The 23330-nt window shown below is 37.2% G+C and overlaps 1 long non-coding RNA gene across 1 annotated transcript; it reads right to left on the bottom strand.

The window, feature by feature from the left end:
- Nucleotides 1–14541: 14541 nt before the first annotated feature.
- Nucleotides 14542–22297, bottom strand: LOC111193824 (uncharacterized). Its single transcript, XR_002650737.2, has 3 exons — nucleotides 21780–22297; nucleotides 21426–21520; nucleotides 14542–15030 (listed from the first exon to the last, which is right to left on the bottom strand). It is a non-coding gene; the product is annotated as an uncharacterized LOC111193824 (long non-coding RNA).
- Between the last annotated feature and the right edge of the window lie 1033 nt (nucleotides 22298–23330).

The raw sequence follows: 23330 nt of genomic DNA on the forward strand, positions 1-23330 counted from the left end.
AAAGGCCGCTTGAAAGCGCCAAGGGAATCTCGGGCGGCTCTCAGAGATGATCTATTATTCTTTCTCTTCAGAGTGCAACTGATGTGAGGGAGGAAGAAAGAAAGAAAGAAAAAAAGAGATAGAAATCACCAATCCAGAGTGGCAAATGAGAGAGAAGCCCCTTTCTCCTGCACTCCAGGAAAAAGGGAAAAAAAAAGGAGGTGGGGCGAACGGAGAAACAGAAAACAGAAAGTTAGCCGGCTCCGAAACATCTTTTGAATGAAGAAAAACTGACGTGTCCCACGGCGAGCGAAGTCAGATCAAAGCGGGGGAAATGAAATAATCATAAAGCAATATAAGGAGACAAAGTTTTTTAAGATGAGGGCACCAGCAGAAGTTGCGGAAGGAGACGCAGGCCTGTTGATCTCCAGCTGGGCAGCCATTGTTGAAGGAGGAGCAGGCAATTCTTTCTGCATTCCCATTGCTTTTTGACTGGGTGGTGTTCTGGAATGCTCAACAGATCTTTAAGTTGCACCCAAGGATGGAGGAAGCAGTAAAGTAGTTGATCCACTGACCTGTATTAGTTAAAGTAGTGCTGGTATTGTTGGTACACAAGGCTCAGCATGCCAAAAACTACACTTTATGACTACATTCGGCAAACCAGCAAGACAGATTCTGTGAAAATATGTGTAACAATGCGTAACTCTACAAAAAATACTATTCATACCGTAATGATAAATCATTTTAGTTTAGTACAAAGTAAGTATACACACTGGTCACAGTCTGAAGTAAAGGTCCCAGTATGGAACTGTAACACTGAAGCAGTTGGGGCAATACACAGAGCTTTATAGGGGGAAATCAACACTCTTTAACACTAATTTGGAGAAACTCTAGAATCAGAGGTTTACAGGTACTGAGCATTTAAACAGCGTCCACAGCGTCCTTCCTTTAAAAACAAATCCTAGTAGAGCTGAGAGGGTCATATCAGAAGAAATAGAATAATTTACATTCAAATCAGATACAAAAACTATTATGTACAGAAGACAGGTATGTTACTTTCACTTTAAATTTCTTCTTAGAAGATAAGAAGAAAAACCTGTCGAGTACAACTGCATTCTCTTATATTCTCCATCTGATCTAATGTAAATAGTTAATAGCCGAAAGTTACTCAAAACTGTGTGGATATTTTAGAGCATCTGCTTTATCTGCAATAACTTTTTGCTTTCACTTTTAGGGGTTCTAGGACTTCTGGGTTTTAAGGGTGATTGAGGCTCTCTAAAAAAGGGCCAGAATATAGTGGTCATAATATATTCCACAAAATAAAGCAAGGTTCCAAATTACTAAGAAACTACAAGTAATATTTTGGGGAAAACTAAACCGAGCGGCAATAAATTAAAGCTGTGTTGAAACCAGCAGTTACAGATGAAAGGCAGATGACAGTCGCACAAATACAAATAAATCTCCCAGTAAGACCCGAAATGGGGCAGAAAATGAGTTTCTCAACTGCACTGTTTTATCATAAAGGCATTCATAGAAACGTTGAGGAAAAAGCTAGTGGACCCACAAGTTTGTTTTCTTATAAATGTAATAGCAAAGTCCTCTAAAATAAAACTTTCAAAGCTGATGTCCGTAAGTTTTGATTTAGGGCCCTCTCTGGTGAGAATGGGTAATTGCACCGAGCATGCGGAAGAATCATTTTAAAGTAGGTGGGTGTGATGTGGTCTCCTTTCAGAGCGGATGAGTCAGATTTCAGGTTATGTTCAGTCAGAGAGAGAAAGAGAGAGAGAGTGCGCTCAGTCAGAAACTTCACTCTTTCGTTCACTCTTCTATGAGTGAATGAGCTACTGAGGTCTGAGTTTCCTCTTCTGAAGTCTCCATTGCTCCACCAGCCACTCACGTTCAGTAAAACTGAGCCAGATCCTCTTTCAGAGGTTGTACGTGTGACAGAAGTAAGTAAAGCATAATTCAGATTATGTCCCTGCCCGCAGGATTTTCAGTCCATTTTTTTGTTCTTTCTGCAGGAGACACACTAGTCTAGGCGTTTGGTCTGGCCTTGTATGAAAGCACACTGTGAAAGAATAAGCAGAAGACCAGATGAGTATCTGAGCACGTTGCCCAGCAAGAGACGTTCAATAGGACAAGAAAAAGAAAAGCCTCCACCTTCACTAATGAAGACTCAGAGCATGTCAGGTTTGAACCGCCTTCCAAGAAGCAGGCAAGACTTCAGAATTGGGAGTAGTGATGACCAGCTCGTTACCAGCTAATTATAAACTCAGCTACGGCCACGGCTGTCAACCCCACCTCTCGGGAGCCAACCCAAGATCTTCTGACATGTGAGAGATGAGCACCATCTGTCTCCGGGCTGCTGTCTGCAGCCGGCGGAGGGGTTGAAGTATGCGTCCTGCTTAAGGTCTCGGAGTCTCAGAGTGTGTTGATTGGCGGTCCGGTGGGGTCTTCTCTCAACTCTATAAGCGAGCCAGTTTAGGACACTGCCACTTGGCGCGTTGTTTACAAGGGGGCGGCAAAAATGTCCCCGGCCAAGGGAAATGAAGCTTTTAAAAAACTCCTTTTGATTGATGTGCTCTTATTTCACGCTTATGATCAGTGATTATCTAGGATGAATAATTCAGGGTACTAAAAAGTTAATAAAGAAAAATACGATGAAGCTCATCATTTAACTAGAAGACATCTTATGGGAGAGGAAAGATGCTGTGAAAGAGGAGAGATGAAGGGATGAACGGACCGGATGGGCAGTGAAAGGTGAGCGGGGTGATGGACAGGAATGAAAGGGAGGAGGGAGGAGAGGGGCAAGGAGGAGGAAAGAGGGGAGGAACAGAGGTGTGGCAGCGAGGACCGAGGGAACCAGGCCCCTAATTGGTACTTAAACACTCGCGGCATGCCGAACTGTTGCTATCATAAGAAATTGATGAATTAACCGAGAGAGAGAGAGTGGGAGAGAGTGCGGGAGAGGCTTCTAAATCTTTTAAGAGGATAACTTACTTGGGCAAAACAGCTGTTTATGCATTATTTGTGCCGAGAGCCATTTACCACCATTTAGGAGGGAAGCAGGGCCCGAGTCTGAGGAGACACCCATAGGGACCGGTGCCTGGGAGGACAGCGAGATAGAGAGAGAGAGGAAGAGATAGAGTGAGAGAGAGGATCATTTACAGAAAAAGAAAAGATGAAAAATTCATCCACTGCTAGTTCTTTTAAAGACTTAAAGACCTGGCCTGTCAGTCTGCGGCTCGCGTTTAGTGACAAACAGCGGAGGCGGGAGGGATGAAGAGGAGGAGACGGACGCAGGGGGACGTAGCAACATGTTTGTGGGCAGGACGACACTCTCGCTTTTGAAGTTCTCTCTACAGCTGATGACTACGTAACTTTTCTTAGATGACGAGAAATTTTGTTTATTGTCGCCGAAAAGATACAGGTCATCTTTGTCAATCCAAAGGTTTTCTGTGGCTGCAGGTTCTCATTCTAAACAACTAGCAGAACACCTGATTCCACGTTTTAATCAGTTGAATCAGTTGGTCAGTCTGATTGAATAGCTGATCACTTGAGTTTCTTCTTGGCTGGAATGAAAACCAAAGGTTGACGGGATTGACAGGCTTGCAGTGCGAGCTCTCCACCCATGTTAAAAACGCACTGCACATAGGTCATTTACTGCCCAGGGAGGAAGTGGGGGAGGGGACCAAAAATGTAGGCTGGTGAAAAATCATCATAATAATAATAATCATAAAAATGACATGTTTAGATATAAGCAATACAAAAGCAACATATTTGCAAAAAAAAAAAAAAAGACTCATCTTTCAAAAAAGTTGGAGTTTGTGTCTGAACTGTGTATTATGGTGGCCGCAAGTTTTGAAATGAAGTTTTACAGCTCAGTAAAAATAAATTAATATGGTCTAATCAACAAAAATACTCCAGAATGACGAATACTATATGTTCAAATATTCAAATTCATACCCCTTGAACTTTCACCTATCTTTTCACATTACAACCACAAACATAAATATATTTCTTTGGAATTTAATGTGAAAGACCAACACAAAGTGGTATACAATGGTGAAGTGGAAAGAAAATTATGCATGATTGAAAAACATTCCAGACCTAAACCCAATCGAAAACTTGTGGCAAGATCTAAACTCTGTTGTTCGCAGAGGCTCTCCATCTAATCTGGCTGAGCTTGAGCTGTTTTGCAAAGAAGAATGGAAAAAAGAAAACATTCATTCAGTCACTAGATGTGCAAAGCTGGTGGAGACATACCCTAAAAGACTTAAAATACCCTAAAAACAGCAAAAGATGCAATTACAGCTGCATTTCTAATTATAGTTGTAATTAAATTCCAATGAAATATATTTATGTTAATGGTTGTAATGTGGCAAAATATAGAAAGGTTTAAGGGGTATGAATACTGTAGAACAGTGTCACAATTGGGAAATGCAATAAAATAAATGATTAAAAGTAAAATACAAACAAAATATAATATAAATAAATATGTAATAGAAAAAATCTGTTTACAGGTTAAAAACACCATATTTTAACCATTCAGTTCTGTATAAACTACAATTTGAAGTCTTATTAAAGAAGCAAATCAAACTCTTATCAAGTAAATCCAATAATGTCTTGAAAAACACTTTTCACAGTATTAATCATGTTTAATGAAAGAGTTCCAGTTCTATCCTCAGGACCGGCAGTAAATAGGAGTAGGAGGAGTGAGGAAAAAGCATTTTCTTTTCATCGCTTGAGCAAAACATCTAACGCCCAATTTCTCTGCAGGCGGTGAGGTTGTTCTATATTCTCACCTCAATTCTACTGTGTGAGTTCACTGTAATGGATTTTCAATGGGAATGAACTGCTGTGCAATGGCTACAAAATCTGTTTCTATTTCCAATTCTTATTGAATTCAGAATCAAACGGCATGACTGTGCTTCAAAATGGTCATAGATACTTACAAATCGCTCTGTTCGGGCTTCAATTTGAGCGTGCTGTGTAGGCACATTTTTGTCAGACAAGGAGGAAGAAGAGAAAGAAGGGGGTAAAAAAAGAAAAAGCAAACCCTGTAAGAGCATCTGTGTCACCTGAAGGCTGTCTGCGCCACTGCTGCACATCGCTGCAACAAAGTCTGCTCCCGCAGTGCCTCAGGGCGACAGACAGCTCCATTTCAGCAGTCACTGATGCTAATCGGGCCTGAAAGATGAAAGTTTGCCCTCTGTTTGTTCTCTAACATGCCGCTTTGTCTGTCAAATGCCTGCGGGTGACCAGGCCAGGAGACCAACTGAGGGAGGCTTTACCTAAACACTGTCCTCACAGACTCTCATCCAGTGTCCAGTACCCTCCAACTACTGCAATGTGTCAATGATGATAAAGAAGAAATTAACAAATCATCTTTCAAGTTTGTTCTGGCATTGTTATTATAGAGTGGCTTGCAAAAGTTTTGATAGATGCTGGAATTAACAATCAAAAATGTAAACGTATTTGTTTGAGATTTTAAGTCATAGACCAACACAAAGTAGCACATAGCAACTGTGAAGTGGAACAAACAAAAAAAAATCAAATACAAATCTAAAAAGTGTGACATGCAAAAGTATTCAGCCTACCAAATTAAAAGAAAGAGACTTTTGTCCATTCTTCTTTGCAAAACAGCTCAAGCTCAGCCAGGTTAGATGGAGAACGTCTGTGACCAGCAACTGTCATTTCTTGCCACAGCTCTGGCGGTTTATTTAGGGTTATTGTCCTGCTGACATTTTTTCAGCCTCCAACAGGTTTTCTTTCAGGATTGTTCTGTTTTAAGTTCCATCCATCCTCCCATCAACTCTGACCAGCTTTCCTGTCCCTGCTAAAGAAAAGCATATTCACATCATGATGCTGCCACCACCATGTTTCACAGTTGGGATGGTGTGTTTTGGGGAATTTTTACGCTACAGACACAGCAAATTTTGCATTTTTGCAAAAAAAATAAACTTTAGTCTCATCTGACCACAACACCTTCTTCTACATGTTTCCTGTGTCTCCTATATGGCTTGTGGCAAACTGCAAACAGTGGTTTTCTTCTTGACACTCTTCCATAAAGGCCAGATTTGCCAAGTCTACAACTTATAGTTGTCATGTGGACAGATTCTCCCATCTGAGCTGTGGATTGTGGATTTCTGCAGCTCCTCCAGAGTGACCATGGGCCACTCTTGGCTGCTTCTCTGACCAGTGCTCTCTTTGCTTGATTTGTAAGTTTGGGAGGACAGATTGTATAGCATACTTTTTTTTTTTTTTCATTTTTGGATGACGGATTAAACAGTGCCCACTCCTCCCTATATAATTCCTCCTACAAGTTTTACCCTTTTAAATGTCTAAGCCCACATTAAGTTCAATTAGGACTCATTACTCCTTTGACTTTGATGGTTGGTGCAATCTGACAGGTCGGCTCCCTCTCAATAAAAGAAATGTATTAAGATTTCTCCGGGCTCTCCCCGCTGACCCAGCTCCCCGGCGATAGCCACATAACCAAGGTGCCCTAATGGGGCCCTCTCACCTAAAATATCATCATTCAGGTCTGCGCTCGGACCGGAGGGCTGAGCCATGATTAGCCCACAATTTATTCCCTGCCTGCGATTGAGAGGCAGGGTGCCCACATGGTAATGTGTTTAAAATGTCAGTGGAGAGGTAAGGATCTCATCAACCTTTGGTCACCCGGCCGCTTTGAATATTCTTATTGCCGTCATGCATTAGTGATAAGCTTTTGAAAAGTAAGTCAAATTTAACCTTCGCCGTACCTGGCCCACGTCATGAATATTAACCAGGCCTATTATGTGTACATGATCTGAAAGAATTTAACCCTGCAGCACCCAGGATCCAGGGCCCAGCCTCTTGTGCGAGCAGAGGGGAGAGAGGAGGGTGTTTACCGCATTGGAATGGTGTTTGCCCAGGCAGGGGGAATGCCTGGCCAGATTAATGGGTTATCAAGGAACAGTTCCCCAGAGATGGATGGGGATTGACCGCTCTATCTAAGATTCGGGAAGAACCGCAGGCCCAAGTGTTTTCTTAAGGATAGAGAAGCAAATAACACAAATGCAAACATATGAACTATATGCTAAAATGTTAAGGCTGGCGTTTTGCACACATGCATATATTCACACACACACACACACACACACACTCACACATTTACTCAATTTCAGCTTTTAATCAAATGTAATCTAATCTTCTTAACCTTTAATCAGGTGCATTATCTGACAATCTATTCCTAGGCCACAAATCTCTCACACTGTGGAGGATGGATCTATATGGGGTAAAATACTGTATAAACACAGCTGACTGGGCTTATACGGAATATCCTTATGCATTCCCATGTCATCTGTGAATTTTGACAGATATTAGCCAGATATACAATTTCAAGATTCCTTCAAAAGAATATTTATATACAGTTTTTTTGTTTATTTTTGAAAAAGTCGAACTACTTTTACAAATCACACATTTATTCCTTATGCAATGAATTTAAAAAGTTCATCTAATTCAAACAATTTACTAACTTATTGCATTGTATTACAACATTATTTATCAGACATTTTAATGACCACACTGTGGGTCAAGTTGTTGTTACCTTTAGAAAATAAAGACTGATACACCTCTCAGCCAATCATAATACTATTACTATTTAATACTAATACTATTTGGTTTTTTTTAGAAAGAAAAGAAAATTGAGATGCGAGACATGAGATATACTCCTGATATGATACTGTTATTTATTTCTAATTTGGTAATTGTCTGTCTGTCTGTCTGTGTAGCCATATCAATCTTACTAATTTAATTAAGATATTTTTTACAACAAATGACTTTAATAAAGCTGCCCCTAATATCTCCTCCTATATCCAATCTGAACAGACACACTGTATATGTGTTAAATTCATAGATTACATGACAAGAATTCTTTTTTTTCATTAAACTAAAAAAGCAATTTAGGTTTTATTTCAAATTGTGGCATGTCCTCTCTCTGTATTTATCTTATTTGCATCTTTGTAAGTAGATTTAAATATGTATGTGTTAAAACATTTGACTAGCTACAGAGCAGCTTACTAAATAAATTAGCTTTCTAATAGGTCTGCCTTAGCATATCCTCAGTTGCTTCAGCTAGCTCCTAGCTCCTATGTATGTATATTAGAGCTTTCTAAATGTTCCACTAATCCAAATTTCTTACTAAGCTTGCTGTGAAACATGCATGTCTTCTGTATACTTTCTACTTTCTTTCTCTGTAAAGAGAAACAAATGATTCAAGGCACAAATGCAGTATAATTCCCATGGGTCTGTGCGGTTCCCCTTATCTAAGATCATGTTGAGCAGCTTTGGCCTGTCCTTTCCTCAAGTCATGTTGATCCTGTCCTAAAGCTTTAAAAAGGAACAAAGCAAAGCCTTATTGTATTGGGGTTATTGATTTAAAGAGAAATGGAAATCACGCCCTCATTAACAGTGGATGAAGTCATGATCCGCAGCCCCGCCAGCCATCTTTCTCCAGGAACTACTGTTCTTTCATTTTTGTTGATGATGCTTCTTTGTATCTCATTATTAGATAGAATTTTCAATACTTTTACATTATTCAGTGGTGAATATGTAAACAAATATATATATATATTTTTTACATGGATGACTGTTTTGTTTACAGTGGTGGTACACTGGTTGGTTTGGTTGGTTTACTATCTAAAACTATCTAATGGACCTACATTTAGTTTTGTAAAAAAAAAAAAAAAAAAAAAAAAAGGTTTATCATGTAAAATTGCAGAAGAATATTTTATTTCTATATTGCCTCCTGTAGTACACTTATATAAGGTGGAACCTGTTCTTTCTAAGCATAAAGTGCTTTAAACCTTTAACATATTTTTCAATGAAATATTTGTGTTTGTAAACATTTCTTACCACTTGCAGTTTGCTGGTGTAAATATATATTTCTTTACAATCCTATTTAATCCTCCTCCAAGAATTACCTCTTACTAGTTTTTTTTTCTTTTTTTGTTGATGATGCTTCTTTTTTATCTCATTGTTGGACACTTTTACCAATATTATTATTACTTATTTTATCAATTGGTTTAAATATAAACAAAGTAATTCAGAATGAAATGTGAAACGTGAAAGTTGTTTACACAAAATTATTAAAAATAGTTTTATTGACTAAAATCATTAGTGACGTTGTTTATTTATGTTATATGTTATGTTACTGATGGTAAAATACTTTAAAAACTAAATGCATAGTATAATTAGCTTTTGTTTGTGTTTAATCTGGTATTTTGCAAATTAATAGGAGAAATTTGTCATTTTAACCACACTTAAGTGGAAGTACTGAAGTATTAAAAAAAATTACTGAAGTATTGCAAGTAGTTTATTGTAAAAAGTATTACTTAAGTACTAAAAGTAAAAGTACAGGAGCAGTAGAAAGTTCTAAGAGTGAAAAACAGAATGGGAGCAGCGTGGTCTTATAAGATCAGCTTTATTGTTTGATTCACTCAATGACAAGCATCTTAATCAAACCTGCTGACAGTGCAGAGCATCTACTGTATCTGCTCTGGCTTTAGTGATGATGTAGATTTGGAATTAAGCAGATAAAAAATGTATCAGAGTAAAAAAACTAAAATCATCCACAATATGTAGTGAAGTAAAGGTGTGAAGTGAAAGTAGGAGAAAAGATAAAACTCCAGTAGATACAGATACAGCATTTAAGTACTTAAGTATAGTAAGAATCTTTGTTCATACCTAAAGTTTATGATGGCGTGTGTTGCAATTTAATGCAGTTTAATATACATAACTCTTCATTATGAATAGATTTTCGAAAATTACGTTTTAGAAAACCTTAACTTATCTTTTATACCTTCCAGCAAATAATCCATCCAGTTTATTCCAGTCTCTTTTTGTAACGCAACTTTTTTACAGGTGAGAAATCAAGCCAAATCTAATTACAAGCTCAACTGGAAACGTGTCAGTGCGCGCTTCAGAAACGTCTCTGAGGCCTTCGCGTGTTCACACATACAAGAGTACACAGGTGCGGCTCCTCCAAAACCCACAAAGAGGCCGTGTATACCCACACGTCTTTTCTCTTCATGATCCAAATCTGAATTGAGATTATCTATCAATCTGTCTGCCTGTCAACCGGCTTTCCTCTCAACATCCCAGCTTTTCCTCTGGTGTTTTATTTAGCTGCACTTGAGTCAGCAGGGGATTTCTTCCAGTGCACCCTCCCCCCTCCCCCCTCCCCCCCAACCATCCCTCAGCCCCCCCCCCCCCCGGCCTCCTCCCCGCACACTTCGAGCTGTGCTATCGATCGGAGAGGGAGAGGGGGCGCACTCACAATGCAGCCAGGGCCCTGTTCAAGCCTACAACTTTTAGAGGAGGGAGGGATCGATCCTTTCTCTCTCTCTCTCTCTCTCTTTCTATTTCTTTCTATCTTTCCCCACCTCTCTCTCTCTCTACATCTCTCTCTCTCCCTCCTTCTCCTTTTCTCCCTCTTCAAAGAACTTTATTGAATGCAACAAACAGAGAAGGGAAGACTTGGGAAAAGGAAAGGAGAGGAAAGAAGAGGGGAGGAGCATGGTGAGGCCCGGCACGCTGCCTTTCGCCGCTGGGTCAAACCGGGAAGAGGCTTTCGGAATGCTAGGAATATCGAATGTGGAATCAAAGAATTCCACATGCATGCCGGGTTAGAGCAGCGGGAGATTACGGGGGCCGGCACTCCCAAGGAGGGATCCTATTCAAAGGAGCTCAACGAGGGTCACCAAGCTCCTCCCCCCTCCCTCCCCACAACCTTTGACCAATGTGTCTGTTGTTAAAAAGCCTCATTCACTGCAGACTATGTCAATTTGCTGGGAAATCCTTTGAGTTTCCTCCTTCAGCCCAAGGCTTAGCTGCTGTACCTGCTCTCTTGAAATGAGCATATCTCGTTCAATTCTCGCCTCTCTTCATATTCTCTCCCCATCTCCCGACCTGGGGAAAATGAGTTACAAGCTTCCATCAAGCAAGCATGACTGAACCGTGATCAAACCGTGCGCCAGAGGCCAGGACGGTACCAGAAGCCTTGTGTCATGTCCACTTAGTTCTCAGCGTAGCTCAGCGTAGCGCTAAGCTACATGTGTGGTACGTCAACCTCTGGCACAAGGAAAAACAACGGAAGCGGCGAGGCCTGGCAGAATTGGCACGGGCACACGCCTGCCTGACTGAGATGGATTTGTAAGGTTAAAGCCGAGCCATTAATAAACAGTGCAAACAAAGCACTAATTAACACGTGCAGTAGAGGGGAAGGTTCCCATGAGTCCTGCTTTAAGTCATTAGCCAGGCAGCGTATGCATTATGATCAAGCAAAAAAAAAAAAACATCCAGTGCAACTGAAGCCCTTCCCTTTTCTTCCTTCCCTTGTTCTTGAAGGCTGATTAGAGGCTGGAAGCATCAGCCAGAGTCTTATCTTGCCTTATTTACTGTATTTGTTCAGCTAGTTCGCTAGCCAGCCAGTTAGTTAGTCAGTTATTGGTTTATTTGTGTGTGGAATGCTTGTTGAATGCTGAAAAATGCTGAAATGACCTGATATATATATTTTTTTCACATTGACATCTAATAAGTTACTTTTTTCTGTAAATCTGCTGTTTTCTACATTTTTGCATTCATCACCACAGTTTTTGATACTGTATAGTCTAAAAGGGAAAAGTATAAACTGATACACTGTAAGGTTTAATTGACAATATACAGTCTAAAAAAAAATCATTCAAATATCTTGTCTTATTTATTTGTCCAGCTAATTAGCCTAGTTAGTTATTCATTTTTTGTGTTATGAATGCAGAATGCTGAAAAATGCAAAGAATTTCCTCACAAGTGGTGAATTTCACTGAAAAAGTACAAGCGAAGAAGCAAAGAAATAAAAAGCACAACAATCCAAACTATACTTTTCCTTCTCTGCGTCTTTGCTTAAGATCTTAGCTAAGAGTCAGTGAGTCAGAAACAATTATATTTCTGTATCCAAGCCCCCCACCCCCCCGTCCCCCCAACCCCCTCTTTTTTTTTAGCACGAGTTTTCAGTAATTTGATGTTCCAGTGCAGGAGATTGTTGGCTTTAATACAAATCATGTTTGAATCGTTACTTTAAGACCTTAAGCCCTCCCTGGGTGTCAGGAGGATTCAGATAATGAGGCCTGCTGGGATTTCAATCATTTCTACATCTGTTGAAAAATAAGGGAAAAGAAAAGAAAAAAGGGGGGAAAATCAACTCTTTTTCGAGGCCCCCCTCCCATAAAAAAGAATCTAATTCATTTTGAAGATTAATAATAAAAAGAGACTCCCCCTTTTCTTAACTCCTGGACTTTTGTGCTTTCTAAATTTATTGGCCTTGAACTCCCTCAAGTACCTCAACGCTTTAACTCCCCGAACAATTTCTCGCAAGCCTCCTTCTTCATTGGAAAATAAATAAATCCCTCAGATTTCGCCTTTCAGACACCTCTTTATTACGTTCCCCTCATTCGCCCCATCCCAGGACAAAGCATATTTATAGTGTTATGAAGAAGAACGTACACCCTGTTGAGGGCAATAATAATCCAGGCCCCGCTCGAGAGGCTTGAAATGGAACAATAGTTATGTAGGTTATGTGGACTCTTCTCTAAAAGTTTCTGCTGGAAGGTTTTAATAGAGATCCAGGGTGAAATGAGGATGTCTCATGATTAGAAGATAAGATAACCACAGTTTACGATGAAATGAAAGTCCAACCATAACCTCGTTTAGATGTTACTGATTAGTCTGGAGAACTGCTAATCAGTTTGGTAGATTAGAGAGATAAAAACTAAATAAAGCTAATGCATAATTATTCAGCCTATCCAGGAACTACTTGCTGGAGGAAAAGTAATTGCTGGAGGAAAAGTAAGATTGAACATGTGACTTAGAGAGCACTGTAGAATTTCCTGTTGCTAGAGAACTGAGTGAATATCCTCCACTAAAAGTTCATTTAAATGAAATGTAGCATACTGACAGTTATATTATAGAATAATTGTAAATGAGTAGTATGGTGCCATCTAAAATCTGAAAAAATAAATAAATAAATCATATCCAGAAAAGTATAACTTACTTACTGAGTTTAATTTTTGCCTCATTTCAGTAGTTGACGTAATTTGAATCAGACCGTTATATAGCAACAAAAACTTTGATAAATGGACCAACAGAACTGCTACAAATCTTTTTTAGAATTAAATAATTTTACGTTAGAAAGAAACTTTTTTTTTATTTTAAAGCAATGCAATTTATTTCCACTGTCAGTTTAAGTTTTTCCCAAATCAACCTCCAACACTACACAACTTTTAAGGTGGTGGTAACACTGCTGTCTACATAATATATAACATAAATCCGTACATAATGACTGATAATATCAATTTACAGATAACTTACCAAAACTGCAGGTAATAGAAAGTCTTATTGCGTGTTTTTTTCTAATTTTCTAATTTCCTAACATTTATTTGTCATTGTTTTTTATGCATTTGTTTTTCATTGTTTTTTTTAAATGGTTTAAATCAACTTAAATCACCCATTGCAAAACAAAAGTAAAAAAAAAATACAGAAAATAATTTGTCATGCTCTATTATTGACAATGATGCAACAAAAAACAAATTAAAACCAGTACATTTATACATATTACACCTATAAATAAATGATATGATAAATAATCAATCATTATTTATGTAAATAATCCAATATAAATAATTTCATTAAATGCTATTAAACTGGTTTTTTTTTTTTACCAGTTTACCAATAAATGACACATTTTTTTTATTAAATTATGGTGGAAAAAGCATATGAAGGCTTCACATTTGTAAAGAATTTCATATTTTACTCTATACTTATTAAATAGTCTACAGGGTTACATAACATGTTCTAGTTCAGATTTGCAGTGAAGGTTACGTTATTTAAATGATACTATATCCATTAAATAAGTTAACCTAACATTGAACAATTTTTTAAACGAAAAATATTAGTTTAAAAAAACAGCAGAAAAAATGTTTACTAATAAAAAAAACATGACCAAATAACCAATAACTTAAGATTTTGGGGTACAGTATATTGACTGTAAATAAACATGTGCACTACTTAGTAAGCTTGCCTAACCTTGTGCACTAACTAGATTCCGTGATAACCTGTTCTCTCTCATTTTTTTCTTCCTTCATCTGTAAGTGAGAAGTGTTTTAAATTAAAATGTATTGCACTTTGTACACAGTTTTGTGCACAGTTTTTGTTCAGATTATTATTAGAATGCTGTGCCTTTTGTTCATTATTACTTTAAAAAAATGTCAAAAAAAATATTTGATTACATAACATAAAATTAAAAATTATTTTAACAATTTATATCACATCACATTTATACGTGTTTATAAACTTATTTTTGTTACAGTGATATTGTTATAGTAGAATACATTACATTACATTTAGAGGACGCTTTTATCCAAAGTGACAATTAACCAGTAAAAGGGTTTTTTTTACAGGGGCAGTTATAACTGCAGTTATATCCTCATATCAAAGAAAATGGAATAAAATGTTTAAAAAAGTAGATTAAAATTCCTCTATATAAATAATAATATAATTATCCATTGTAAATCTTGATTAATGTATTGATACACTGTGTTCTTATGAAATTTAAACAATAATGCTGTAGAGACAAAAAAAATCACTTCATATTGATTAAAAAAAAAAAAAGCATAAAAGGATATTGAGATATTGAAGCCACGCCCCCTACCCTGCCATGGACTCTGTCTAGGGTGGGTCTGGTTAAGCAACATATTTTGTAAGCTTTTTTTTAATCTTCTTCCAACACTGTTTTTTTTTGTATGTGAAAATGGAAAAATGCCCAGCCCACATATCAGCCTCTCCTCTCAATGTAAGATAACCATGTAAACTCAACATTAAGACACTAAATCAACATCCTTTACCTCAGATATTTATTCCACTAATTAACAGCTCCTCCTTCTTCTTCTTCTTCTTCTTCTTCTTCTTCTTCTTCTTCTTCTTCTTCTTCTTCTCATGAAATCAGTGAGAAGATAAAGCCGTCATCAGGACCTGGTTACACACACACACACACACACACACACACAAACACACGGTGGATATATCACAACCTGTCCTTCACCCCTGAGGATGTCATACACTGTGTGAGTGACAGTCAGTCTCCCACAGCGCTGTTTATTGATCAGGCCGTGGATCTGGTGGCACAGAGTATCTTTTGAGGGTCAGCAGACTCCTATAATCCCCACCTTCAGCACAATCTGTCTGACTTTCAGCACAGTTAAGATTCGTTAGGCCATAATTTAACCCTTTAAATCCTGAGTCTGTAAGTATAGTCCATATTCTCATAATTACATAACATACGATTACATTTTCTAAAAAAAATACTACAATGCTGAATTATTAATAGTGAGTAAATAAAGAGGCAAGTAAGAAATGATATTGATGATTGAACTGAATAGAAAATCTCTTTATTTTGTGAAACATATAGAGGGGGAGGGGTTTTGATTAGATTTTTATTGTTCAGTGAAGTCCAGTGTAGACAATTCTACATAATTTACATTCATTTGATTTATTGTGACCTATATTCACATGGAATTGAATGTATTTTATGAAAAACAAAAACAAAATATCCTAAATACCAGTATTACTGCTTAACATAAAATACAATTTTAGTTTAGATTTTTATGTTTTTAATTATTTTAATGTTTTGGTTACAAAAATATATTAAAAGTAATTTTATTATTATTATTGTTTTTTTTTTTTTTTTTTTTTTTGTAAAATAAGGTGTAACTGACCTTTACCAACACATGAAAATATAGAAAGAAAAATGAGTGGAAAAATATGAATTTGTAATTTAGGAATTGTAAAACTATCCTGGGCTTTGGAATGAAGATCCTGAACTATGCCTATCTACATTAACATTACCATTACCATGTTCTCTATAGGTTCTAAATAATTTCAGATTAAATTTACTTGCTTTGTTTTTGCTTTCAAGAATCTGGTAGTTGTTCTTTACATTGTGTCAAAAGTTTATGATGAATGAATCAAAAACATAAGCTCTTAAAAAAATACCTGAAATATTTTTATTAGCATCCATTACAATCTAATAGGTTATTTTAATTGTTCTGTTAATCTACTGTTTTGCATGCATCCACTCATCCACTGCTTTATACAGTTTGAAAAGAAAAGGTAGACGGGAAGAATGAAAGGTTTTAACAATATTTGAAAATATATAAATAAAAGCAAAAAAAAAGAGTTGTTGAAAATGAATATTTTAATTTCAATTTTAAAATGAAATTGAAAACAAAGTATCTAACTTATAATCAATTGCACAAAATCTTTTTTTCCACACACTACTAACCTGCTCAGTTTATTAATTTGTCATGAATTTTTTATTGCGATGAATTATTTAACCTTCCGTCAAATTCATTAACAGATTTTTTTTCCTTTTCTGCATGTTTTACTGTTCTCTACAGCACCTGACTAATTAGTGATGACTAATCTCTAATCTTTTAGAATATGGATCACAACATTAACATTTTGTGACCTATTAAACGCATATTTCATATTTAATAAACCATAAATTAATTGACACTAGATAAAACCTTTAGGAATCTAATGCTGCCAGTTTTACAATAATACAATGATGACAGTATATGCTGTTTAATACATGCATTAGTAAATTGTTAGCTTTTATAATGAAGAATGCAATTATTGGCAACTTTCACATTTAACAATAATGAGTGAGCCCTTCCAATGAAACATACATTTTTATATAAAAACTATTTCTCTCATTTGCAGGAAATTATTTTTTAGACTTTTATTTAGATTTCTCTTTCATAAAAATATCATCCATTAAAACACTTTAAATATAAAACTTACAATAATAAAGAAAATAACCGATTATCTTCCAAAAGGGAGAAATGGATGATACATGGATGATATATGTATGATATATGGACATATAATCTCAATTATACTTGCTTAATTATTTACCAAAAGGGCTTTTCTATATACAAAAGAGTACGAAGGGTAATAATGATAATAATAGTAATATCAACATAAATGAAAATACTCGTATACACAAGATAAGAGTGTTGTCGAATTGAGAAAATAAATAAACATTGATATTGACATTAAACCAACAAAAAAAGAATCACTCATATACAGCTCTGAAAAAAAAGAGACCACCAAAAATGATGAGTTTCTTTGATTTTACCAAATTGAAAATCTATGGAATATAATCAAGAGGAAGATGGATGATCACAAGCCATCAAACCAAGCTGAACTGTTCGAATATTTGCACCAGAAGTGGCATTAAGTTATCCAAAAGCAGTGTGTAAGACTGGTGGAGGAGAACATGCCAAGATGCATGAAAACTGTAATTAAAGAGTTATTCCACTAAATTTTGATTTTTGAATTCTGAACTTGTTTTCTTTGTATTATTTGAGGTCTGAAAGCTCTGCATATTTTTTGTTATTTCAGCCATTTCTCATTTTCTGCAAATAAATGCTCTAAATGATGTTTTTATTTGAAATTTTGGAGAAATGTTGTCCGTAGAATAAAACAACAATGTTAATTTTACTCAAACATATACCTATAAATAGCAAAATCAGAGAAACTGATTCAGAAACTGAAGTGGTCTCTTAATTTGTTCCAGAGCTATGGATCATATATAATACAATAAATGTAATAATTACAAAAAAAAAAAATACTGAAAAGAAGGATGGAAACAATGTCCCAGAGTTTATAACCAGCTACACGTAAAGCCCTGCATCCCACAGCCCAAAGCCTGGAGACAGACACCAAAAACAGCATGTGGGTATCAGAGGACCAGAGCCTACACAGAGGCGGAGAGGAGCACAGAGGATCTGAAGAGACAGCAGGAGGATCTTATACAGTAAATGATGTGAACAGGGAGCCGGTGTTCATGTTTAAGGGGGAGATACTGTATAGAAGACCATGAACATTACAGAGCCTTCCAATTAAACAGTAACTACAGATCATGATCAATAATGCTCTAATACATTACCAATAAAATATTTACACTGTCTGATTAATGAACAAAGAATGGAATCTTACCATCTATCATACCATAAGGATCCTTCAAAACCACACAGAGGAGACTCACATATCTGTCAACATCTGGTCATTTTTTGTCTGATGACCAGATGTTGCCAATCTAGTCCCCGTCACCCACCACAGATCAGCTGCCCCCGTTCAGTTTTGCCACCTGCCTCGGACTAGCTGCTCACTCTCAACTACTGATTACAATTACATTCAACTTTATATGAACTCCAAATGGACATTTTGTAACTGTTTTCATCGCTGGTGTGGATATTCACTTAAATATATTAGACCTATATGGATATATAATGAGTATAATGGCTTTTTAACATCCATTTATAAGTTGACTGACCAAAGGAGGATAGCTCCCCCCCACCCTTATTTAATAGCCTTAATAGTACATGTCATATAGTACATATGATGTATAAATATACGGGTACATGTAAATCTTTGTTCCTCCCAATGTTTCTTCCTCCTCCAGCTGTTTTTTGTGAAAACATCAGTTGTAAAAAGCTGTATATAAATAAATTAAAACAATAAAAAGAGAAAGGGTCTGAATAAAGAATAAAAAGAAATACAGGCTCTGGAAAGAATAAAGAGACCAGTTTAGTTTCTGAATCAGTTTATCTGATTTAGCTATTTATAGGTTTATGTTTGAGTAAAATGAACATTGTTGTTTTATTCTATAAACTATGGACAACATTTCTCCCAAATTTCTAATAAAAGTATTGTCATTTAGAGCATTTATTTGCATAAAATGAGCTGGAATTGCTGAAATAACAAAAAAGATGCAGAGCTTTCAGACCTCAAATAATGCAAAGAAAACGAGTTCATATTCATAAAGTTATAAGAGTTCTGAAATCAATATTTAGTGGAATCAAAGCTTTTATGCATCTTGGCATGTTCTCCTCCACCAGTATTACACACTGCTTTTGAATAACTTTATGCCACTCCTGGTGCAAAAATTCAAGCATTTTAGCTTGGTTTGATGGCTTGTGATTATCTGTCTTCCTCTTGATTATATTCCAGAGGGTTTTAATTTTTAGGTGACCTCTTATTTTTTCCTGAGATGTATATGCCTATATTAGAAACATAAGGACAGAATTTAAAATAAAAAATTTGAGTAATAATAAAACATCCAGATGTACTCACTCTGCCAGGCCACAGAAGCAATATGACATACTGCCTTCACACTGCGACTCACTCAATTCAGTTCTCAGATAATATGGCAACACTGCCATCTTTAGGTCTCCCCACACATGCAAAATTGCAACCGGCACACCACAAGAACACTTGGCTTGCTGAGCCTTTAGAAAAGTGGAGCAATGTTAAATAATTCATTTCTCTGGCCTTTAGTGAATGAAGGAGATGTCTTTGCATCTTTGCACTTAAGCTTGATGTAGGATATTGCTCTAAGGATAAAACTGCTCTGAGGCATTAGGGCTCGCATGGTAGACACTCCATCCGCTGTGCAAACAAAGCCGGAGTAAGCAAAATAAATATGCTGTTTTAAGAAAACTGTGTGGGAGAATTCTAGACGAAGAACACTTGTGGTGAAAATACTGTAAAACAAAAGAGGTAATAGGTTAGTTATCTTCTTTCACCTTATACTGGTGCAGGTTTGATGCTTTTATTACCACACAGTAAAGTATGAATTTTATAATTACCTCTTTGTTTCTACACTTACTGTCCACCGTATCAGTTTCATTGAGCATATATGATTCTAGAATTAGAAACTGTAGTCCTGTATCTTGGTTTCTGTATGCTTTATTTGTTTTATTATTCTGCTTCCACCCTGTTCTTCAATGGTCTGGACCCAACAGTAGAGACCACCACAAATAATATATAGTTTGGGTGGTTGGTCATTTTTAGCCAGTGTTGTGCCAGTTAACAGTTTTTATGAACTAGTTCAAGTCCAGTTCATACATGCTCAAAGTGAACAGTTCACGTTCAAAGTTCACAATTTTAATTCTGAACTAGTTCAAAGTTCAGTTCATTTACTTTTTTCGTGAGATATTCAAATAAATACTTTTTGTTTTCACACTACAAGCTAGAAATCACTGTACGTTCTTTGAAACTGCTCATTGTAGACATTTGCTCATGACACTGCAATTGTGGGTTTCTTACCAGGTGATGAAAATGTCCGGGCTCCAGCCCTCTGCGCTCCATCACGGGTAACGTCGTGCAGAAGCCAGTGTGTTATTAACTAGCCAACGTTCATTTACAGTGATGTCTGCCATTCATGACACATAATGTGAACACGTTCAAGTTCTTTATTAAAAAATGTGTTGCATTCAGTTTAACGTTCACGAAAAAATTAGCGTGTTCAATGAACGCGTTCTTTTGAACTCGTTCACACACAACACTGTTCTTAGTATTGCACAAGGTGATACTCAAGACATGTGCCCCAAGCAAAATGGACCCCCACCACCACAACAAACCCTGCTGCCCATTCCAATCTGCTCAACCCCCCATTTGGTAGATTAATTATCAGGTTATAGAGAAATTTCTCATTGCACAGAAATTATCACTACAATTTTGCATGATTAAATATGATAAACAGTGAATCTGAAACAAATCTGCATTTTTCTTATCCTGTTAATAGAACATATTACAGAGTGCAGATTAGTGCTGGGCGATTATGGCCTAAAAAATAATGTTCGATTAAAAAAAAAAAACATTTTGATTACGTTTTTCCCCCTACTAAAAATCAAACTACAAATGGCAAACAAAGAATTCAAGACTAAGTTTACCTGAAAAAATAACTATTTGGTGTTCAGACGTTTTGGGTTGAGTCGAATCAGTGAGTGAATCAATGATTTAAAACATTTTTTACAAGCCCATGCGTTCATATCACGCGCTGGCCTTGTGTCACACGCTGAATTATGTTTCAGAACGCGAGTTTGTGACTAACAAAATAGAGAAATATCGCACTAAATGAGTCACAGAAAACAAAGTATAGGGATTATTATTGTATTTCACAATTAATTACGGTTCCTCACCGGAGAGCGATGACGCTGCAGTTTTTGGAAACGGTAGGATTTATTTATAGATAAATATCTGCTTTATCCCACCGGATGTTTGTGTCGAAAGTGCTGGAACTTTTTTTAGAACGAGTTTAGTCCTCAGAGCGTAATGAAAAATATGTGCGCGATAGTTTGTGGAAGGCACTGGTAAAACGGATAAATACTTAAGACATTTTAGATTAAATACACATGGTATTCGTAAAGTCAAATTGTACCTCTATTTAGGTTCAAATGCCCTCCACCAACACCCAAAACAACTCAACACATAAATACGCTGGCCCAGTGGGGCTCTAGTCGCTTAACTTGTCACTTTCAGTATTTTAAGGGTCCGTTCTGCTTCAGTTTTCCTCTCACCTGTAGCGTCTCTCTCCAGTAAGGGCTGAGGCTGAAGCAGCTGCTCAATCAGTGCTGATTCAGACCAGCTGGGACCGGCAGGGGCTCCCCCATCTCTGCACAGTATGTAAAAAAAAAAAAATCAGGATTACTCCATTTTAAAAATCACATTCAAACTGTGGTGAAAATCGCCCAGCGCTAGTGCAGGTATATAAAAAATGCACTAATTGTTTAGTTAATAACTAGCATTGACTACCAGGCAGGGAGCTAGCTAGCTAACATAAACTAGCATATTGTTTGGCTAGCCTGCCTGTTGCTAAATTACACAATTTGTACAAGACACACAGACCTAATTTATCCAGTGTAAATTATCACAGCTGTCTTTTTTATTTTCGCCCTCTTACTTTCTTTTCTGCCTTTCTGATTTATAATTTTGGCTTCATAATTGCTGAAGTTTCATATTTTTTCAGCTCCCTCGTTTGGTCCGGACTTTCGGACTTTTCAGTTTGGTCCGAACCAAAGTAGCAGATGTGAAAGGGGCCGCGAACCACGGTCCGGACCAAAGGACCAGATTTTGGTCCGACCAAGAGAGGTGGTCTCGGTCCGGATCTTCTGAACCATGGACCGGTTCGCCTGCAGTGTGAAAGCGCTTTTCTGGATGGTTCGAATTAAAAAAAAAAAAAACTACTACTGACTGCAGCCTGCGGGAAGGCGGAGTTGGACATCCAGCGAGTCCAGTCCCACTCACTTTGTCCACGCCACGCCTTGTCAATCTCACATGCTTGTATACACAGCTAGTGTATACACAGTATTTAAGCCGGACGACGCGGCACATTATATTTAAAGTCCGCTAACTGCCCTGCACATTGTTTACTTCCGTTCAGAGGCGGAGATAAGACATAATGCTGACAAAGTGGGCAGGACTGGACGGCATGACGCTAACAAAGTGGGCGGAGCTGGACGCACTGGACGTCCAACTCCGCCTTCCTGCATGCTGCAGTCAGTACCCTCTCAAAATAACCGGAAAAGCAGGAAAGTGAGCCGTGGATACAATTGCTTCAGGACAAGCACGTTCGTTTGGCGAATTTGAACTAACCTAGATACCGTGCCTGAAGTTGCTGCTGCTGGTATAAAAACCACAATAGCAGCACTACTATGGAGACGAAATTAATCTGTTCATTCATTTTATCCTTATCCTGGAAAGGCTTCCCGCCGAATGAACCACCGGCTGAATTGTCAACACGCCAACGTCAGACGCATGTCCTTCTAAAACCAATCATCGTCAAGTTAAGGAAAACGCATTGATACGTGAGTGATTATGAAAGGATGTAGGAGTATCACACAAAGGTCTTTGGTGCGCTCCCTAAACTGCAGTGTGAAAACAAAAATAAGCGGACCAAATATATACAATGTAGCAAACACATGAACCTTGGTTCGGACTACGGTCCGGACTTTCAGGTGTGAAAGCACCCTAAGTGGTTTGGTTGCTTTTTTGCAACCAACGGGCCTGGGTTAACCTACAGGTAAGAAAACAGGATAAAGTGAAATGTGTGCTATAAAGGGTATAAAGTCATGTTTCATGCAGTAGTTGATTTTATATTTTCCAATCCTGCCCTCCAAAAAGCCTGAGTCCTTCACTGTAAGGTGTGTAGCAGTATGGAAATAATATTGGATTTTTGTTTCACAATTTTCCAAACATTCTCTATCTTCTGCAGATATGCCTTTGTAATGTGTGCAGTATGTGGTTTTGCAGTGTCTTGGTGAAAACTGCAAACATGTCCTAATATATATGGCCCAGAAGATGTTGCTTTAAGATCTTAATTTAGCTTACATTTCTACATTAACACTGCAATCACAAAAGTGTAGTGGAATAAAAACCTGGAATACTGATTTGCCTGACAACAATACACATTTCCACTGTGTGAT

The sequence above is a fragment of the Astyanax mexicanus genome, chromosome 17 (assembly GCF_023375975.1).
Source record: "Astyanax mexicanus isolate ESR-SI-001 chromosome 17, AstMex3_surface, whole genome shotgun sequence".
Taxonomy (NCBI): Eukaryota; Metazoa; Chordata; class Actinopteri; order Characiformes; family Acestrorhamphidae; genus Astyanax; species Astyanax mexicanus.